The sequence below is a fragment of the Camelus bactrianus genome, chromosome 10 (genome assembly GCF_048773025.1).
Source record: "Camelus bactrianus isolate YW-2024 breed Bactrian camel chromosome 10, ASM4877302v1, whole genome shotgun sequence".
NCBI lineage: Eukaryota > Metazoa > Chordata > Mammalia > Artiodactyla > Camelidae > Camelus > Camelus bactrianus.
Window position 1 is genome coordinate 187,053 of NC_133548.1, and position 16,796 is coordinate 203,848.

Sequence of the window (16,796 nt, forward strand, 5' to 3'; positions counted from 1 at the left end):
AGGGGCAGTGCATCCCACTGGCCAGAGCCTCTCCGGATTACGTGCTTTCCTCTTCCTGCCTCTGCCCACCCCCACGGAAGGATGGGGACATCAGAGCAGAGAGAGGTGTATGTCTTGTGTCGGGTCGTTCCTGTGACTCAGGGGCAATGCCCACTGTGCTGTTTCCCCTTAACAGCTAAGTGATGCACCTTGCAGGCCTGGCCCCGCCCCCACCCCTTCTGCAACCCCCTTTCCTGTCTGCCTCTCTCCCAGCCCTCTGGCTTGGCTCTCTGAGAGCCCCTTCCAGGTCAGGTGCAGCCTCACTCCCGGAGCACCAGCACCACCGCGCCCGACCCACCGAGGTCATGACTCCCTGGCTTTGCTGTGCGCGTTCCGGCTTTTCTCGTTCCCACACATGTTTCCCCATCCACGTGTGGGTTAGACTGAGCAGAACTGAGCATAGGTTAAACCTGGGCACTATGGTTTAATCTTGCCCGTTTGAACTTATGTCAATGAGACGACACTGCTTTCTTCGGTGCCTGTCGTCCATCACTCGGCACAACACGCCCAGGCCTCGCACAGGCTGCAGCTGTAGTCATTTGTCCTGATTTGTGCTGCGTTCTATAATGTTGCCACAGCTCATCTGCGGTGCTGTCAATGCCCAGGGACGAAGCCGCCGTGAGCGTCCGTGTGTGTCGGGGGGTGGGGGGGGTCCCTGCACATGAATTTGCTTTTCAGTTGGATGTGTGCCTCCCACTTCAGTGGGCCAGGCCGGACTTTTCCACAGGGGTTGTCACAGTGCATCCTCCCACAGCAGGCTTGAGCGTCCCCCTGACTCCGAGGGTAGCCGCTCTGTGGGGAGTGTGATGCCGTCTCTTTGCAGCTTCCTTTTATGTGGTGAATTAGGTTGCGGCAATTATCTATTGCCACAATGAGGTTGCACAATGAGCAACCACAAAACCTCAGTGGTATTTATCAAGAAGCACTTGCTTTTGCCCAAGACTCCGGGAGCCTCAGTGGACCTGGGCCAGCCTCGATGGCCAGGCTCACCATCGCCCACTGTCAGCTGCAGGTTGAGGGGATAGTTCCAGCTGTCCGTGGGCTCTCTCATCCTCCAGGGTGTTTGGCTGGGCTGGCTCTTAGGGCCACGGCGGGGTCCCCGCGAGGGCAGGGGTGTGGGGCTGGCGGGCTCTCGCAACTGGCCGTGTCCCTTTCACCACACTCATTACCTGGACGAGCGTGGAAGGTGTTTGCAAAAATGACCCCAGATCTTTGTTGGCGGGCCACTTCTGCAATCAACCTTCCGGAGAAGCGTGGCCCCTTTCCTTATGTTTGCGCCACAGAAATACCCAGTGTTTGCCCGTGAGCTTTGCATCCAGCAAGCTCGCCAGACGCTCTTACTGACTCTAACAGTATCTCCACTCTGTCTGATGTCGATTATTGTGTGATTTCGTCTGAAAGCTTGACTATTCCAACACCCCTGTCCTCTTATTTCAGCGGTTACCTTGTGGAGCATGAAGCACCTCTGCGGCGGCTGCACATCTGAGACCCTCGGGCGCTCTCACCTGCTCGACAGCCGCGGGCCTTGGAGCTGCTCCCCACCCCTCCTTCCTGTCCAACCCTCCATCCAGATCACTTTCCTTCCACATGAAGACTCCCTTTAGTGGGGGCTTGCTGGTGGCCAAAGCCCCTCGATTTTTGCTTCCCTAAAAATACTTTATTCCACCTCGTTCTTGAAGAGTACTTTCACGTGGTAAAGACACCACCGCACTGTCCTCTGCCTCTGCTGCCACTGTGACGTCAGCTGCCAGGTCACCTCCACTCTCCTCAGGAAACCTGTGCTTGTATCAGGCTGCTTGTGACTTCGTGTACACCGGCCGATCTGCACAGTTTCACTGTCACGTGTGGAGCTGGGGGTTCATTTTCACTTATTCTGGAGGAGACCCCCTCAGGTCGTCCACTTCTGTGGGTTGGTGTCTTCCAACAGTTTGGGGAAATTCTCATTGTTTTCAAATCTTGCTTCTCCTCTACCCTCCACTCTGCTCCGCTCCTCCTGGAACGCAAATCAGACGCGCTGGAGCACCTTTCACTCTGCCTGCAGTGTCTCACATGCTTGTCTGCAGCTTCCTCCCGTCTTCTCGGCGTGAGGCCCTTGAGCCAGCGGCCTGGGGTTCTGGGTCTGGGACGGCGTCTGCCCGGGGGAGGCCCCGATGCTCCGACGAGCACCTGGAATCCCTCGTCCAGCTTCAGAGACTGAGGTTTCTCCGTGTTTCCAGATGCTTCACTAAGCTGTGTCTCTTCCTGCATCTCTGTCTTGACCTCACATAACAGTTCTCCTGTCGGGTCTGACTTCCGTCGTATTTTCCTTATTTGCTGTCTGCATTCTTGTTTCTCTTTTCATTTTTGTTGATGTTCATGGGATGGATCTTTTTTCCACTTGTAACTGTTAGAAGAAGTCACATTTGTTCATTTTCTCACCAAACACGCACTAAGCACCTGCTTCGCTGAGAGTTGTCTTGGTGGTGGACACGCACGCCCTGCACCTTCGCTCTCAGGTGCCCCTCCCCTGCCCTCCCGTCACGCTGGCGTCACCCAGTTTTACGTGGAGTTTGTGTGGCCTCGGTGCCTTCCTTTCGCCCTTTGTCCCAGCCTCTCGGTTGGTGGTGGTTTGTTCCTAAAGCAGGAACAGACTTTGCAAAGGCATTCGGGTCCCTCACTTCCTCCATGGCCCCTGGATTTTCATGAGTTTGTTTTTGTTCTTTTTCAGTTGCTCCTCCAAGAATGTTCTCTCTGTAGGTGTTTGGGAGGGGCCCATTTTGAGGCTTTATGGAACTATCTTTTATTATATGCTTACATTTGCATGACAACTTGGCTGGATGTTAAAGTCCAGATTTTTTTCCTTTCAACTCCTTAAAATATCACCCTGTATCTTCTTATATGATCTGCTCAGAAATCTGGTATCAGTGTGATTCTTGTTCCCCTGCAGGTGGTCTGCTCTTCCTCTCTGCAGCTTCGTCTTTCTGGAAACTTTTCTCTGATACTCACAAGTTTCACTGCAGCGCGTCTAAGTGTGGGTTATTTCTTCTTTTGTCCCTTGAGGTCTTTCAGCCTGAAGCTCTTCATCCTTCTTAGATTCTGGGGAGTTTAACTTCGTTGCTTCTTCAAGTATTTCTTCCTCTGCATTTCAGTCCTCCTCCTGTTTCAGGACACGAGGCACTTCTGCTTCTCTTCCGGACGCCTCTCGGTCCCGTTGGCGTCCCCACTCTTGCGTCTCCCACTTACCTCCCAGGACAGTGACTGACCCTCCACACACTCACCTGCCCTTGGGGGGTCCCGCCCATTTGCAATTCTGGTCACAGGAGGGATGGTAAAAGCCAGGCCTCCGGGCACTGTTCTCAGCGCTTCACTTGTGTTAACAGACTTAAGCCTCTAACCTGATCGGTAAGCGCTCTTATTGTCCCCACTTCAGAAGAGGAGAAACGGAGGCCCAGAGACGGCGGGTAACCCGCCCGACGTCGCCCAGCTGGACAGCAGCGGGACTTTGGCACCAAGGCAGACTGGCTCCCGGCTTCAGCCGTGATGCCGCCTTGCTTCTCCCACCTCTTGCATTACTCATTTCAACAAGCCTAACGCTGGCTTCTTTTTCTAGCTTTGTACTTTGAAGCAATTTAAGACACGTGGAGAACTCACGGGAGTATAACGCCCTCTGTGCTTCCTCACCTGTCTCCGCCACCCACAGCGTCTTACCCGCAGGGCCATGATCAAAACCAGGGAACCAGCACTGGCACGAGGCCATCAGCTAGACTGAAGGCCCGTCAGATCCCACTAGCCTTGTCACGAGTGTCCTTCTGTCCCAGGCCCCGCACTGCGCCCAGGCATCTGCGCCAGCCCCCTCCGGCCTGCGGGTCCTCGGTCTCTCCAAGACATCCACGAGTGTAATGCCTCTGAAGAGCACCATCCGCCAGTTGTTCTGTAGAATATTCTTCAGTTTGTGTTTGTGTGGGGCTTCTTGTGTTTGTGTGGGGCTTCTTGTGCTTGGAAGGAGGTGCTGAGAGCAAAAATTCGACTGAGTCAACCTGAAGATCTAACCGGCTTCATTGAGCGATCCACGAATCAGGCAGCTCCCATCCAGGACAGAGGAGGCTCCTCCTCGTATCTGCATGAGAGAGAGGTGTTCAAAGGCAGGCAGGGCGCAGAGAAAGGAAATTATCAGCAAAGGATGCGTTGTTTCAGGCAAGGCCCCCTCCTGAGGGGGCAGAAGGGGTCGTCAGCAGGCTTCCTCCTAGCGCTGCCGGGGACTCCAGGCTGACTGGTTACCGCTGCTCTCCTGGGAAGGCTGGGACCGCAGTCAGGTTAGGCATTGAGTCTTGGTTTGCCTGTGGGAGCTGAGCACCCAGGACTCCATTTGGGGCCGGCTGTCTCCCCTCAGCAAGCTCCCTTCTGATGGCTCAGCTTGCCTGGGAGACGTGACCAAAGTTAGGGCATCAGCACTGGTCCCGGCTACCGCTCTGAAATTTGTGTGTTTTTGTGGCTCCTGCGTGTGGGATTCACAGGTCACGCCCGCAGAGGCACAATGTTTAAGTCGATGGTCCTCTCTGTCCCTCTTCTGACGTCCCAGTCTTAGGACGGTCACTTGTTTGGTGGTTAGCTGCTGCGAGTGCATATTCACAGCCTTTGAGAGGACACAGCGGGTCAGGGACATCACCATGATCATTAGAAGCAGGATTGCTTCCAGTGTCTGGAGGGCACTTTGGAGCCATGGTCCCCGAGACACAAACCGATCAAAATCACGGGAATCAAAGTCTCATGGAAGGAGCCACCTCTTCGAGCCACGCGGCTTGCCCGGGATCCTATGTAGCTGAGTGTCAATCCCCAGAGTGACTCTGAGCGGCAGGAGGTGAGGGCCAAGCGCCGCGCTCCCGGCTCAGCCAGAAGATGATTGAGGCTGTCCGCCTTCAGGAGCAGCGCTGCCAGGAGTCCAGGGTGATGGTCGGGCAGCTGTCGTCTTAGCAGGCCTGGTCCTGCCGGAGGAAAGGGTCCTGAGCCACAGTGGCCTCCGGGTGGGCCTCCCTAGCTCTGAGCTAAATCTGGGGGTCGACCAACGAGGGGTCTTTATCTGTGGAAAGTTAAGTTAGATGAGCTCAGAGGCACTGTGCCAGCCATCTAGATCTGTATCCGCCCAAGACGGCCGAGAGCTGCATAGTCAGAGAGAAGCCCGGCCATTCCCTCTCCCACAGCGCGGCTCATGGATTTGTTCACAGAGGGTGCCGGCTGCGTTTACAGTTTAAGCCAGGGCTCAGCCAGATGTTTAGCGCATTTGGCAAGAAATCTCCTCGCCTGAAACACAGAGTTGCTCGAAATACCCTGCGAGGTGCGGCTGTTGTGAGCTCTCTCGGTTGGTGCGTGCAGCTCTGATCTACACAATCTTGAGAACGTGGGGTGCGGACGTACTGACGTTCATTTAGGTGTTTGTGCTATCACTTGAGAAAGGTCAAAAACAAGGCACAGGCTGTCTGGCCAAAGTGTGACAGAGGAGAGCAAGCCCGCCCCCGAGTGGGTCTGTCCCTGCGGCTCCCCCGTTACCCCCGCGCAGTCATGCTGGCTCCGCAGCGTCTGGAGGAGCGCTCCCAGAGCCTGGAGGGCACACGGCGCCCTTTCTAGAGGCTCTGCCTCCCAGGCTTGCCCTTTAACGGAATAGCACTTTTTTAAAAATCAATTAATTAATTAAAAATAATAAATAAGTAAAAGGCATACCAATTTTTCATTCATATAGACAGAAAAAGTTGCAGAGCAGAGAGTGACACTGGCCTTGCTAGAGGTTTGCAGGAACATCGTGACCAGACCCACACATTCAGGGCGACACCAAGAGGTCGGCAGCAACCAGCCACACCCCTCCCCTTTTAGGGCAAAAGCAGCCTGAATCCAAGCTCAGGTGAGACGGCTCTCTGGGCACTGGTCCACCATCTTCTCTGGCTGCTGGCTTTTCGAATAAAGTCGCTGTTGCTTGTCCCAACGCCTTGTCTCTTGACTCACTGGTCTGCCGTGGGGCGAGCAGAACGAGCTTGGACTTGGTAATAGAGTTGAACTCAGCAAGAGATTTCTAGGGGGGTCGGTTGTACTTTGTGGTGACATTTCGAATAGAAGAGACATTGGCCTTGGGGAGGCCCAGGGACGGGTCAGAATCTTTGATGACAGATCCGGCAGTCTGAAAGTTTACCCTCATAACAAGCCTGAAGATACAGATGAGGGTGACACCTGTTACCCACCATGACCGGCCAGTGAGTCACCAATGAGAGACAAGGTATTGGGGAAGGAATAGCAACTATTCAGAAAGCCAGCAAACCGAGAAGATGGTGGACTAGTGTCCCAAAGAACCACCTTAACTTGGGGTGGACGTCAGGCTTCTTCGATGGTGAGGGAAGGGGAAGTGGGCAGGGGTGAGGTCGGGAGATGGAAGGGCCGTGGGCTGCGGGAGGTCACGGGAGCTTTGTCCTTGGCCAGTGGACTCTGGTTGATGTTCACCTGGCGGGGACGTCCCTGCTCTGCTTCATAAGACAAATGTTAATGTTTCTTGTTCATATTTTCTTGTCACTGTGGGGGAGTATCCAGGAAAGGGGCTCTCACATACACTGCAGGCAAAGCTCCTTGGTGACTAACTTGTGTGCATGCAGGGCAGAGATGGATACAAGACGGAGTCAGAGATGCCGAGACTACCGGCATTGGGGGACACACGGGGCGGGGGGAGGCTCACCTCCTGAACCACGACTCAGCCACACCCTCCTGGCTGTCACGGGCACCCCTGGAGGAGGGACTAGGGCTGTGTTGTTGCTGAACTCCTGTCATTCCTTTTCTTGTCTGACTGCTGTTCCTTGTTTCTGCCTTCCCGCATCTCCCTAATCAGTGTCCCCGTGGTCCGCTCCCTGGAGCTCAGGGAGTTCTGGGAGACTGAAGCCTTTCTCTACAATAAGCAGCAGGGGACACGGAGGGGCTTTGTACGGGGGGGTCTGCACGGCCCTGCCTGGCTTCAGCCCCGTGCCCTGGCTTCCCCTCGGTCCCGAGGGAACCGGGAGGAGCAGGAAGGGGACGAAGCTTCGGTGGAGAGGGCAGCCATTCGTCGGCAGGGGAATCAGCTTCAGGGGGTCTCAGATTCAATGCCAGGGTGAGGGAGAGAATGAGAAGAAAGAGTTTCACGTTTCAGGTACAGTGTGAAGTCCTGACACAGTCTTGGCTGGAAGCTCCTCCTTGCCAGTTTGCTCCGAGGCCCCGCGTCTGCACAGGACCAGCTGTCAGGTGGGGCCTTCTTTGGAGGTGAGATGTGCGTGCCAGGCTCAAGCCTTGGGCTCTGCCGCAGTCCCCTTCCAATGACATCAAGGGCTGTCTTCCTCTGGTGAAGCTTCTAGAAGGCCCAGCCACCAGGCTCCAGACTGAGCATCGGATCCTTTGAACTGGGGCTGGGAGCGCTCCCTTGACCTGTTGGCGGTAAACTTGACTGTCAGCCACCAGAGACTGCCAGCAGCTGTCAGACTAGGGAACAGAGCAGGACCCAGTGGGGCGGTCCTGGAAATCCTTTCCAATTCCCTGTTTTGTGTTTACTGGAAGTTGGCTTCATTCAGCCTCTATGACCTCCCCTGAGTTCCAAAGGGCAGATTCAGTCAGTTGTTAATCAGAGGAGGGAGGGAGTGCAGAGACAAGGCAGGAAGCGTCAAGACACAACAGTGCAGCCCTGGGCAGAGCCCTGCTTCCTCCACAAGGAACATGCAGAGCAACACCTTTGAGTTCTTCTGCAGGAACCAAAGGTTAGGGTTAGGCTTAACGCAGGTGGAGGACAGTAACTTCAGGCTGAGCTCGAGATACTTGGAGCCCCGCCCTGCTCCCTCCCCTCAGCCAACCAGAAGGAAGTCTGCACGTAATGAGCGATAATGGAGACTCTGATCCCTCTCCCCACATGACTCTCCCTTTAGACCCTTTCGTGGTCAAGCAGACTCTTTGGAATTGGCTTTTGGGCACGAGTCCACCCTCTCCCTGGGTTGTGGGTCTCCTGAATAAGGCAACCTTTCCCTTCCAACCAACACTTGTCTCCCCAGTATTGGTTTTCGAGCAGCCAGCAGCTGAACCTGAGCTCGGTAACCCGAGCGAGAGGCAGCAAGGGACCAGCAGAAGGTCGCACACCAGTGGACATCAGTCTGTGGGTGGCATCTCCTGGGCAGTGAATCTACATCTCCCAAAGTGGGTCCTGTGAATAGTCAGCAAGACCTCAGGCCAGGGGAGTCCAATAGTTTCTGCAGTTTAGACATTCAAAGTCTGAGGACTACCTGGTGATGGAGGGTGAGAAGGACAGTGAGGTCCCAAGGAGTTTGCAAGGACTTCATTGAGACCTGTGTGATCTGCCCAGTGAAGTGGGTGCCTCAGTCACTGGAGATTGTGGAAGGTTCACCCCGAGTGGTAGAGAAACGCATTCTCTGACAGCTTCTTTGCCACCAGGAGGGCATCACCCCTGCAGTGAGGGAAGGCATTGACCCACCAGGAAGGTATACGCCTGTACAAGCACAAACTGGCAGCTGGCACTGAGAGGCAGTGGAATGAATCCAGCCACCGGTGTTCGCAGGGCTTGAGGGGAAGGGGTTTGAGGCTTCTGGGGACAAAGACTTTTTCTAGGGTTGTGGACCTGGCAGGTCAGACACTGATGGTAAACTGTTTTCACAGTTTTGTAGAGGTCTCCCCACCAGTGTTTATTTATAATTTGAACCATATTAAATGCATTGTGGGGGCGAAGGAAGCAGAAGCTGAAAATGGAGTTTGCCAGGGAGCCACGAAGGACCAAGAAGCCATCGCAGGCTTCCCACAGCCCTGACTGTTTGTTTAGTTTACAGCCATTGTTTACCCATCTGAATTTTTATGATGCTGGAGCAGGCGGTTGCCGTGTTACAAGGACACCAGGGTGGCAAAGTCTGGCAAAGAGGGGCCATTTTTCACAAAAACAGCAAGGACTTCCTCTGCTAGGCCACAATCTCACAGGTTCTACTGCCGCTGCCTTTGCATGAAGGCCACCGGGCGCTTCCCTGACACCCAGGGTCACGCCTCTTCGTGGGACCCCGACTTTGATGACAGCAACCTCAGAAGAGAAGAGGATAGCAGACAGAGCTCGTATACGTGCGGCCCACTTTTCACGGTGGTCCCAGAGGATGAAGAAACCGCCTTTGTTTCCGTAACATCCCCAAATCATGGGCCACCCCAAAGGCATCCTGGCTGCCAGTATGAACATTTGCAGTGCGTCCTTCTGACAACTGGCGTGCTCAGGCGGGGGCGGGAAGCTCGCCCTCATCTGGCTGATGTGGCTGGTGGGAGGTGCCCCTTCCAGCAGGTCCTACGGGGCAGTAATAGCACAACCAGCTAGAAAATCCCTTTTCTTGTCTGCGCAGTATGACCCATCAACAAACAGAAGTAGACCAGGCGAGGGGTGTGAACCAGGGTGTGGGGTGAGAAGCGGGACGTATTCCCATCCCCGCTGGCCGGCGGAGGCCGGAGGGAGTCAGGATTAAGGATGTGGCAGCGCTTCAGGCGCAGGCTGTGAGGCAGAGCAAGAGACTGGGCTGTGGGCTGGTCTCCCTGCTGGGAAACACCGAGTCAGCGCGGTCAGGAAGGCTTTGGACGGTGTGAGAGGCCTGTAAATACCCGCCACTTCCTGGGGCCAAATCCGTCTCTACTAAGTGTGCGAGGCCTCAGGGCGGCTGGGCCAACGCCAGTCGCAGGTCCCGTGTGTGCCTCTCCGGGAAGCAGGTCGTGTGAACTACCGGATCTGCGGGAGCCTCCCAGGGCCTGGCTCGCTCTCTCATGACAAATAAAGTGAAAGGTCTGCGAGAGCGGGGTGGCCCGAGGGAGAGGGGCTTGTCCTAGTCCTGGACCCCCTCTTAGGCTTATCTTCCCAGGGACAGGGCTTGGGGCCTGAAATGTCGCAACTTCACAAAGCGGGGAAGCAAACAGGGAAGTTAGGAACCCGCAGTCTACAACATCCCAGCAGGCCTGCCGAGGCTGCCGCTCAGCTGTGGGTCCAGGAAACTCCTGGATTAGTTTAACTCTTCCTGGAGACAGCTGAATTCTTTCAGGGCTTAAATTAGGACTCAGGTAACAAACTAGTGTCGGGAGACAATCGTAGTTTTTCCTTGGAGACTCTGTCCTTTTTCAGTTAACAGTCAGCAAACAGACGGGCCCTTTTGGTCACCTCTTTGGTGACTGAGCACAGCCAGCACCTGCATCTTGTAACAGGGGTGGGACGCTGCTCCCTTCTCAGTGCAGCACTTGGGAGATGCTGAAGAAGGCTGACAAAGGCCCGTGGCCCTGAACCACTTGGAGTCCATCTGAACATGCTACGGACGGTGTTCAGGCTTCGAACAGCCAGGAAGCATGGAGTCACTGACTTGTCAACAGCTCTCAGAGCCCGAGGCTTTCGGACAGGCAGGACCTGCGCTGCAGGGGCTGGAACAGAGAGAGATTAGGTCTGGAGGGTGGGAGGCCTCGTATGGCCGGAGGCTTTGATGGCTATGGTGGTTTAGCTGTGTCTCTGGGTTTTACAGGTCCTGCCAGTGTCAGTATCAGAGGGAGCCCGCAGGTTCTCAGGCACCTCAGCTAGTTGAGGGGACTTTTGCTGGACTTCTACCTCTTCTGCGACAAGGACAGATGGTGGGGAGCATTAAAGGCCAGGTGCAGGTCGGCCAGGAAACAACAAGGCAGCATCTCCACTGGAGGCAGAGCTGTCAGCTCCTTAACTCGGGAAGGAGAGCTCCGCCTGGGCCTCCTCTCCGCGGGCCCACGCCCCGTCTCCAGTAAAAGGCCCCGGAGCCACTTGCACTGGTTGAGACAGACATTCTCTCTAACCGGGTGCCTCGCCCTGGAAGCTTTGTTTCGCTCTGAGGGATTCACTGTCCTGGGAGGGCAGGGTTTAGGTAGGGACGGCAGCCCTAGCAGCTACTAGAGTTTGGCAAAGTTTTCCATTAATTTTAGCTGTAGTTTCTCCCTGGCAGCAGTTTACGGAGGGTCCCTTGGGGTCCTGTCAGTCCTGGGCGGGGCCCACGTGGGGGGCCTCCCTTGGGTCAGCTGAGTGGATGTTGAGGAATTTGCACGGGACCTTTGAGGACAACCTTTTTTGGTGCCCCAGTTGATCTCGAATGAAGTCCCATTCTTGGGCCATCATTCTGATGGTGGGCCCTGTGGAGGGCAGGTTTCTGGCCTTGGAGCGTTGTAGCTGTAAGGTCATTAGTTTGAAGGACCTTTGTTTGCAGCCTTGGTCCAAAGTCCTTTCAAAGCGCGTTCCATCAGCTGGGTGGCCTCCCGCCCTATTTTCTGCCTTTTGATTAACCCTCTAATCTCAGGGGATAAGGCACTTACCAGCAGGGCAGCCAGGGCAGGCTGGGTGCCCTCGTTCACTGTGCAGACTCGGGACACCACGGAGGAGCTACCAGGTGCCACTGTCCGAGCTCCTTCCCGCCCATTACAGGACCACGTTGGACATGGCGGACCTCAAATACCACCCTCGGAAGGACGACACTCTGCTTCCGCCTCCACTTTGGGGCGCCCCTGGGCCCTCCCTGCATGTGCACAGGCTGATAAAGATCTGACAGCCCGGGTCAGAGGCCCCAGGAATGACTCTAAACCCTTCAAAAACCATCTTGGGCTCCTTCCTGGGTTTAGGGAATGTTTGAACTCTGGCCCTTGCTTTGCTCTTTGACCGAGGAGTGAAGGGTACAGAGGAGGAAGGCCTGCAGCCTCGGGCGGCTTTCTTCTAAAAGGCACCCATGTGGTCACTTCTCCAGAGCGAAAAAGCCGTCCAGGCAGTAAAATGAGAGGCTCGGGGAGAGAAGGCTGCAGGGGAGGCCCTGCGGCCCGTCCTCTGCTGCCTCAGGCCTCCTCCTGCCTGTTTCCACCAGTCTTCTGGCTGCTTTCCAGCCTTGGGGCCTTGTGGAGGCTCCTGCACACCAGTCAAGACAGGTGTCACCTGTCTGCTCGGTTTGGGAGCCTTCGCTCTCAGGTGCACCTCTGAAATGAACAATCTTGTTTAAGTGGAACGTTCCCTGTGATGGCCGCTGTAATTCCAGGTCGTTTTTAGTGCTATTTTGCCGACTTGGAAGCAATATAAAGCTTCCGGGCCCATAGTGATCAGACCTAAAGTTAACAGGTGACTGGGAGGTGGAGCACCTGACTGTTTGGAGCTCACAGATCCCGTGAGCTAAGGCTTCGGGTCTCTTGGAGCCTAGCTAATACTTGGCGGGGTGCGCAGCTGGGTCGGGGCCGGTGCATGCATCACGGTGCACTCACTGCTCCGAAGTGCCCTTCAGGTTGGCAGGTGCCCCAGAGTCAACTGAACCCCTCCTATGACCGTCTTACCCTAACACATGGGCCCTTGGGTGCAACACCTTGTGCTCTGACAGCTGTTAAGTGCTCAACCCTGCTCCACAATTTTTGCAGGTATTGGCCTCTGGGATCCCCATTAGCAATCACCTTTATCTACACAAAATGAGACAAAAAAACATGTACCTTAACACACCAGCAGCAGCCAAGAGATGTTACCGCACCCTGGCCAAGAGAAGCCCCTGTGTGCACCACCAGCGCCCATGGAACCTCGGCCTGGGGAGAGGGTTGGGTTGGCAGACCTCAACAAGGAGGCTGCAGGTGAGGGGCTCTCTCTGGACAGAATCCATGGGGGGAAATCCACACAGAAATCTGGGAACTGCAGTCTGAAAGTCTAGGGGCTTAGCTCCTGGCAGAGCTGGCTGCCAGCACGAGTGGTCCTGCCCTGAAAGCCAATTAGGTCAGGAGTGGACACAGATCTCAGAACCAAGAGCAGACTTACCATGGCCCCTGGAGACAGTGAGAGGCAGTGAACTCGAAAAGAGGCTGATGGTACCACGATTGCGTGTCTCCCTGTCCCCAAGCTGCTGGAAGTTTCTTTTGATCCCACTGCTGCCACCAAATCTGTTAAATAACAAAAATTCAGCTGAGTAAATCTGAAGATCTAATTGGCTTTATTGAGCCATTCACGAATCAGGCAGTCTCTCATCCAGCAACAGAAAGGAGTTCCATGATAGCTGCAGAAAATCCAAGTTTTTAAAGGCAGGAAGGAGTGAGAAAAGGAAATTATTAGCAAGGAATACATTGCTTTAGGCAAGGCTGCCCTCTGAAGGGGAATGGAAGCTGCTTCCTCCTAGTGCTGACTCCGAAATTCCAGGTTGGCAGGTTAAAGGTCACATTCCTGGGTAGGGTTTAAACTGCAGTTAGGTTAGGTGTTAAGCTTTGGTTCATTGCCGTGTGGCCTGACACCAGTGACTCCATTTTGGGTTTGTCACCTCCTTTTTAACAGAGGTCATGAGTTTTTGACAACAGTACTATAGACATGATGTTGGGACCTTCCCAGTGTGCCATAACATGGAGCTCATGGCATGGACGCGAAACATCACATCATGTCTACTAGCAGTGGTGTTGCCCTTGGCCACTGGTGCAGGCGGCGCCTACTAGGGTCTCCCTGCAAAACCGCTGTGTTTTCATCACGGATAATTAATCCACTTTGAGAATATGCAAATCTCGTTTCTCCTCCAACTTTCTCCCGCGATTTTGGTCCCCGTCAGTTGCTGCCCAGTGGTGGCTTTCTGTTCACCTCTCCTTCAGTTCCAGTTAACTGGAACTCTGTTGTAAAGAAGAGCTTCCCTTATCTTCCGTTTATGTATTAAATCAGCTGCTTCTTTAGGTCAGTAAGGACGGAGGGACACCTACCTGCCTCTTTGGCCTACAGCCCAGTGACTCTCACTGTGTTGCTGCTGACGGTGTCCTGGCTCGTGCCGCTGCGGGCTCCTGGGGTTGGCACCTACATCCTGTCCACAGCCACATCTGGTTCTGTTTACGGCTTGAGTGCTTCCTCGGGTTCTGGCACCTCAGGGCGCTCCAGGCCCACCCTGGGGAGTCCCTGCCCTGCCCTGGCGTCAGCTGTTTCTCCAAGGAGCCTGGCTCCTTTCCTGGGCGCTCTGTGCTCCTGGCTTCCGGGCCCTCTCAGTGGAGATGGGAAATACATGCACGCATTGTAACTGTGCACACACATGCACCTCCATTTATCTGTATCTTTCTTAATGTATTTAAAATCCACGCGCTTCTGGTGGGATTCCCAGTCAACAATGCAGGGCTCGTGGCCAGCCTTCCTCTTCCCTCTCCTAACTTCTTTCCCCGACAGTGAGGGTGCTTACCAGTTCTTACCTACAGAGACTCAGGCACTTGCCTAGTTGCCATATCCGGATAAAGCTGTTTCAGGACTCCCAGACCACAACCCGAGGGCGCTCCACTCACCCCAACATTCACACGTGGCCCGTTTTGCTGGGGTGTCAGCCTGCGGCGTCCAGCTTGGTAGCTGTTTCCTGGGCAACTTGGATGGGTTCTGTCCTCCCCGCCCTCCTCGGCGGGGCTCCCTCGTCTGTGACGGACCCGTCTGTGGAGCCTGGCGTGCGCGTTGGACGCTCCCCCAGTCCTGAGCAGTTAGACTGCTTGTTTGCTTTTCGGCTATGCGAAGCACTACTTTGGTTCCAGCAGCTGAATTTCCACAGAAGGATGTACTCTGTGAGGTGCACCCACCCCCGGAGGTAACCAGCCTCTTCAGTTTCTGGTTTACCCTCCCTGAGTGTCTTTCCCACAAACGAGCAGACACACGTGCATTCTCTCGCGTCGCCGTCCTTCTTAAAGGAGCGGAAGCGCTGAGCGTGCTTTTCTCTCACCCTCTGTGTGGAGCAGCCCTCCTCCTGCTTTTCCCAGCGCCCGGAACGCCACTGTGCGGCTGCACCACCGTTTATTCCACCTCTTTCTTAAGCTTGGACATTTAGGTTGATCCAACTGGTCTGCCATTGCAAACCGTGTTGCAGCGAATCCCCTTGTGAATATGTGTTTCACACTGTTTGAAGTGCACCTTCAGAGCAGATGCCTAAAAGTAGGATTGCTTGGTCAAAGTAAATGCGTATAGGTTTTTGTTGGGTGTGCGCAAGTTTCCCTTCAGAACAGTACCACTTGCCTCCCTCCAGCGAAGGGCACGTGCTGGTTTCCCCAAAGCTTCAGAACACAGTGTGTCGGAGTTGTAATTTCCTGCCACTTTGATAGGTGAGAAGTGGACTCTCATCTTATGTTAATTTGCATTTCTCTAATGATGAGTGAATTTAAAACTTCTTCGTATGTTTAGGGTCACTTTTTTTTAATGTGAATTGTCTGCTCATATCTTTTCTCCATTTTCCTGCTCAGCTTTATGAGGCTTCTTGACGTCCTGGGGACGCCAGTCCCTTGTCTGTCCTGTGTGTTCCCAATATCTTCTCCCAACTTGTCTGCTGTTTGTACTTCGTCACACAAATCTTAAACCTTTATGTAGTCAATTTTTTTCACCTTTTGTTTTGTCTGGATTCTACATCTTAGTTATGTTAAAGAACAAAATTCAGCTGAGCAAATTTGAAGATCTAGCTGGAGCTGTTCAGTGACGTGTGAATTGGCAGCACACCACCCAGCAAGGAGCAGGGCATTGTGTCGGCCAGGACAGGAGGCTCTGTAGGGTGGAGGGTTCTCAAAACACTGAAAATCGGACTGCCGTGTCACCCAGCAGTCCCACTCCTGGGTACATATCCCCAAAAAACCACAGACACTAACTTGAGAAGATGCACACACCCCAGTGTTCACAGCAGCATTATTTACAGTTGCCAACATATGAAAGCAACCTAAATGTCCATCAACAGATGACTGGATAAAAAGATGTGCTATATACATATATATTTGTATTACACACTGGAATACTACTCAGCCATGAAGAAGAATGAAGTATTGCCATTTGCAGCAACATGGATGGACTAGGAGGGCATTATGCTTAGTAAAATGTCAGACAGAGATAAACAAATACCGTATGACATCACTTATAAGTGGAATCTAAAAAATACAACAAACTAGCAAATATAACAAAAAAGAAGCAGATCCACAGAGAGAGCAAACCAGTGCTTACCAGCGGGAGAAGGGGCAGGGAGAGGAAGTGCAGGGGCAGGGGAGTGAAAGGCACAAACTGTCATGTGTGAAGCAGCCTAGGAGGGCGCCTGTGCACACGGGGAACACAGCCAACATTGTATAACCGTGAAGAGCGTGCCTTTAAAACCTGGGAGTCGCTTTGTTTCCCACTTACAACAGATACAATATTGCACCTCAGTTATACTTCCACTTCTGTAAAGCACAAGAACAAAGGAAGGTTCTACAGACAGGAGGTAGGGCAGAGAGGTCATTAGCCAAAGAAAAGAAGGGTCACTCAGGGTCAGGACATCTTCTTGGCGGGGGAGGGAAGAGCAGGGGGTTTTATCAGGCAGAAGCCTCTGCCCTGGGGAAGGAGTGCGCCCACGGGCCACTCACCTCCTCAGAGCTGACCGGGAACTCCTGCCGGTTGACCAGATCACATATCGCATTTCCAGGAGGCTTAGGTGCAGTTAAGTCAGGGCAGGGGGGAGGGGCTGGGTGTGGGTCACGGCTTTAGCGCAGGTGGCGCCATCTGGGGCCTGTGCTTTTCTCTCTACAGGTCAGGAAGCTCTTCTCTGCCCTGAGGTCAGGGAGGGAGGCACCCGTTTTCTTCTGGCGATTGTGTGGCTTCAGATTCCACTTCAGAGCCCAGCCCATCCGTGCCCCAGGCACTGGGCGCCCTCTGTGCTGGGCTCAGTCCTGAGCCTCCGACTCCGCCCAGAGGTCGGGGAGGTCACGGGGAATTGTGCTCACCAGGCTTTGCAAGAGTCCAGGTCCATCTGGTGTGATGACTCAGTCAGATGCTATGTCGATCA

The 16,796-nt window shown here is 54.3% G+C and overlaps 1 long non-coding RNA gene across 1 annotated transcript; it reads right to left on the minus strand.

The window, feature by feature from the left end:
* Positions 1 to 4,798: 4,798 nt before the first annotated feature.
* On the minus strand, positions 4,799 to 16,749 carry LOC141578789 (uncharacterized). Its single transcript, XR_012509432.1, has 3 exons — positions 16,378 to 16,749; positions 12,824 to 12,945; positions 4,799 to 10,452 (listed from the first exon to the last, which is right to left on the minus strand). It is a non-coding gene; the product is annotated as an uncharacterized LOC141578789 (long non-coding RNA).
* Positions 16,750 to 16,796: the final 47 nt, after the last annotated feature.